The sequence below is a fragment of the Danio rerio genome, chromosome 10 (genome assembly GCF_052040795.2).
Source record: "Danio rerio strain M-AB ecotype USA chromosome 10, GRCz13ab, whole genome shotgun sequence".
Taxonomy (NCBI): Eukaryota; Metazoa; Chordata; class Actinopteri; order Cypriniformes; family Danionidae; genus Danio; species Danio rerio.
The window spans coordinates 1279965-1285000 of record NC_141030.1 but is presented as its reverse complement, the minus strand read 5'-3'; the positions used below and the strand labels follow the sequence as shown (position 1 = coordinate 1285000).

The following is a 5036-nucleotide window of genomic DNA, read 5'->3' as shown; positions in this document are numbered from 1 at the left end:
TAATACATATAACCAAAATAAAGTCTCATATAATTAAATTTACATAAATATTATTAAAATTAAAATAAATAACATTACATAAAACCAAAAATAGGCTCATATAATTACATTATTTATTTATTTGTAATTTTATAAGCCTTTATTTTGCTTATATGTAATAATAATTTATTTATTTTTAATTAAATGAGCCTATATTTTAATTATTGGTCTGTATATTCTGTAGTTGTCTGAGGTAGAATTGGTAAACAATTACATAATTAAATTAATAATATTAAATAATAATACTACATATAACCAAAACATAGGCTCATAAATTTTATATAAATAATATTACATATATCTATATTAACATAAATAAATAATATTAAAATAAAGTAAACAATATTACATTCCGCTGGGTTCATTCCGCTGTGGCATACTCCTGATTAATAAACGCACTAAGCCGAAAAGAAAACTAATGAATAAATATATGAATTAATAAATAATAATATTACATATAAACAAAATATAGGCTTATGAAATTTACATAATAATATATTATATTTATATTTACATGAATTATTAAACAATACTTAATCAAAATATAAGCTCATATAATTGCATTATAGATTTATTTTGATTATATGAGCCTATGATTTGCTTATATGCAACAGTTATTCTTTTATTTCTAATCATATGAGTCTCTATTTTGCTTACTGGTCTGTATAGTCTAGCCTATGCTTGTCTTACGTAGAATTTGCTGAACAATTAGATAAATAAATAAAGAATATTAAAATTAAAATAAACAAATACTATTACATATAACCAGAATACAGGCTCAAATAGTTAAAATAAATAAATAAATGATGTTACATAAGCAAAATGTAGGCTCATATAATTACATACATGCATAAATAAACAAATAAATAAATATTATAATAAATAAATAAAATTACATATAATCAAATATAGGCTCATATATTTAGATTTGAATAAATAAAAATTGTATAAACAAATAATATAACATAAACGCAAAACATAGGTTTATAAAATAAAAATAAATAATATTACATATAAGCAAAATATGGGCTCATATAATTAAAATAAAGAAATAAATAATATTAAATAAGCCAAATATAGGCTCATATAATTCAAATAAATGAATAATACATGCAAGCAAAATTTTGGCTCATATTATTAAAATCAATAAATAATATTACATAAGCAAAATTTAGGCTAATAGATTTACATTTACATACATAAACAAATAAATAAATACAATTACATTAAAATAGATAAAATGACATATAATCAAATATAGGCTCATATATTTACATTTAAATAAATAAAATTTGTATAAACAAATAATATTACAAAAATGCAAAACATAGGTTCATAAAATTAAAATAAATAAAATTACATATAAGCAAAATATGGGCTCATATAATTACAATAAATAAATAATATTACATACAGTTGAAGTCAGAATTATTAGGCACCCTGAATTATTCGCCCCCGTTTATTTTTCCCCCAATTTCTGTTTAACGGAGAGCAGATTTATTAAACACATTTTTAATCATAATATTGTTAATAACTCATCTCTAATAACTGATTTATTTTCTCTTTGTCATGATGACAGTAAATATTATTAGACTAGATATTCTTCAAGACACTTCTATACAGCTTAAAGAGACATTTAAAGGCTTCACTAGGGTAATTAGGGTAACTAGGCAGGTTAGGGTATTTGGGCAAGTTTTTAAAAAATTAAAACCGCTTTTATTCTATCCAATATAAAACAAATAAGACTTTCTTCAGAAGAAAAAAATATTTCACACATACTGTGAAAATTCCCAAATCTGTAATAATTCTGACTTCAACTGCATAATCAAAATATAGGTTCATAAAGTTTAAATAAATAAATGAATAATATTACATAGAATCAAAACAAATAAATGAATAATATTACATATAAGCAAAATGCAGGCTCATATAAATAAATAAATAAAAAACATATAAGCAAAATATAGGCTCATATAAATAAATAAATAATATTACATATAAGCAAAATATAGGCTCATATAAATAAATAAATAATATTACATATAAGCAAAATATAGGCTCATATAAATAAATGAATAATATTACATATAAGCAAAATATAGGCTCATATAAATAAATAAATAATATTACATATAAGCAAAATATAGGCTCATATAAATAAATGAATAATATTACATATAAGCAAAATATAGGCTCATATAAATAAATGAATAATATTACATATAAGCAAAATACAGGCTCATATAAATAAATGAATAATATTACATATAAGCAAAATATAGGCTCATATAAATAAATAAATAATATTACATATAAGCAAAATATAGGCTCATATAAATAAATAAATAATATTACATATAAGCAAAATATAGGCTCATATAAATAAATAAATAAAAATACATATAAGCAAAATATAGGCTCATATAAATAAATAAATAATATTACATATAAGCAAAATGCAGGCTCATATAAATAAATAAATAAAAATACATATAAGCAAAATATAGGCTCATATAAATAAATAAATAAAAATACATATAAGCAAAATATAGGCTCATATAAATAAATGAATAATATTACATATAAGCAAAATATAGGCTCATAAATAAATGAATAATAGTACATATAAGCAAAATGCAGGCTCATATAAATAAATAAATAAAAATACATATAAGCAAAATATAGGCTCATATAAATAAATAAATAATATTACATATAAGCAAAATGCAGGCTCATATAAATAAATAAATAAAAATACATATAAGCAAAATATAGGCTCATATAAATAAATAAATAATATTACATATAAGCAAAATATAGGCTCATATAAATAAATAAATAATATTACATATAAGCAAAATGCAGGCTCATATAAATAAATAAAAAAAAATACATAAGCAAAATATAGGCTCATATAAATAAATAAATAATATTACATATAAGCAAAATGCAGGCTCATATTAAGGACCACTTAAACGCAAGCACCATCAGGAGACATGCTTCCATATATTAGACAACGTAATATTTATGCAGTGCCTCTTATCTGTCTTGTGTATCATATATTAATAAGGCAGTAAAGATCACGTGGCAATATTAAGGTAAAGTTGGTTTTATATTCAGATTTTTAGATTTTCTCCTTAATAATAGTTTGAGAAAAGTGTTATTTGCTAGTTCTAAATTGGGAAATCATATTAGCATATTAGCAGCCAATGACTATCAAAATACAACCATGTTTACAGTCAATAAGATAGTGTTGATGTTGTGCAGTCATGCTAATTCAGATTGAATATTCAGATTAGCGTGGTAAACAATATAGAGACAAATGAACGAAAGTGCGAATATAAATCCAACTTTACATTAATCGAGGCAATTTTGTGACAGGTTGAGGTAAAGTTGGTTTTATATTTGTACATTCGTATAATGGCAACTTGTGACACACTCCCTATATTGTTTACCATGATACTTTTAAGCATATTGAGGTAAAGATGCTTTTATTTTCGCACATTCGTTCATTTTTGAACAGTGTTCACTTGTTCACACTCCCTACATTGTTTACCATAGTAGCAGATAGTCACCGGAAGCTGAGTTAGCGTGACTGTTAATTAAAAGCCACTGTGTATTTACGTTACCCCATTCAAGTTTAGCGTCTTCACCAAATTGCATCCGTCATATTTGCACGCGCATGTCTCCATTTGAAAAAATTTAGGAAGTTTGCTAGTTTAAAAGGCTTTAAGGTGAGAAAAATAAAGTAGGCCAACCTGCACCAGGTGAACCAGACTGGAATCCCGTTGCGCCGATGCGGAACCAATCTTCTCCGTGATTTGGCGTCCACGAAACACCGGGTTTCACATTCTCAGCAGCCACATTTGTTTTCAGGAACTCTTTGGCGTCAGGGAAACTCAGCAGGCTCTACATTGCAACCGGCAACACCGCAAAACAAGTCCTTCGAAATATCCCGCTGCTGACCGGGGTAAAGTGAGTTTTATATTCGCACATTCGCACATTCGAGCTTCCGTTTTCGATGAAAATGTCATAAAATGCACAATAAAGTTGTGTTTTCAAAGTGTAATCTGCTACATGATGTTGAGTACCATACTATTTTCTTTTTTTCACAATCGAAAAACATGGTTGAATATAGTTTAAACGGCACAGTTACCAGCGAATGTCCGTCGTATATCCAATATAGTGCGTGAAACAGTGGGACGTGAAAGTAGGGACCGTGTAAAAAGTAGGGATGGCTGACGTTTCGACACAGTGTCGAGATCCCGAAACGCAAGTGTTTCGAAACACTGCACCGAAGCTTGATCCGAAACACCCAGGTCACGTGACTAAACTGATTCAAAGCATCGATCATTTCAGAAGCGCCTCGACACCTAGCGACTCTATTTGACTGACGGCTAGAATAAAACTTTTTCATATAGCCTAAAAGACCGTGAGTGTGCACAAAATAACAATACTCCGAAATTATGATTTTGTATATTTTATTGATGTTATTGTTTTATGGTAAAGTCTAGATAGCCTAGGGTACAAACGCCATCAATATAGCATCATTTTTGTAACCCTGTATAACAATAATTACAATTCTACAGTACTTTCTACAGTACCTGCATTACTCTACATTCGAACTTATTATCTCTGGATCAGGAACTCTCACTGCTTTACTACTGCATATAATGCTTTTAATGCACACACATTGACTGCATTAGGCCTGACTCTGTACCTGAAGTCTGAGATATGGAGATATACAGTGTCAGTTTTCAAATTCAAGTTCACATCCAAATAGTATTGAATGTTATCAGTTACATTGTTTTGTAATGATATAAAGGTTCCTGTCACAATGATAAAAGTAAAAATAATGATGTTGTGTTCAAAGATAACTACGACATTTTAAATACTGAACATAGGCTACTTAAATAGAGAACATGTTTATTTATTAATGTATTTTTTTATTTTGCCAATGTTGTCACGATTTAGGATCAAACTAAAAAGTATGTTGA

At 26.6% G+C, this 5036-nt stretch overlaps 1 long non-coding RNA gene across 1 annotated transcript in view; it reads right to left on the bottom strand.

Moving 5' to 3' along the window:
- The window catches only part of wu:fl22h07, a 10624-nt gene extending 6307 nt beyond the window's left edge, over positions 1 to 4317 (bottom strand). The window contains exon 1 of the long non-coding RNA XR_015500704.1: positions 3798 to 4317. This is a non-coding gene — a long non-coding RNA (wu:fl22h07). The remainder of the gene's footprint in view (positions 1 to 3797) is intronic.
- Positions 4318 to 5036: the final 719 nt, after the last annotated feature.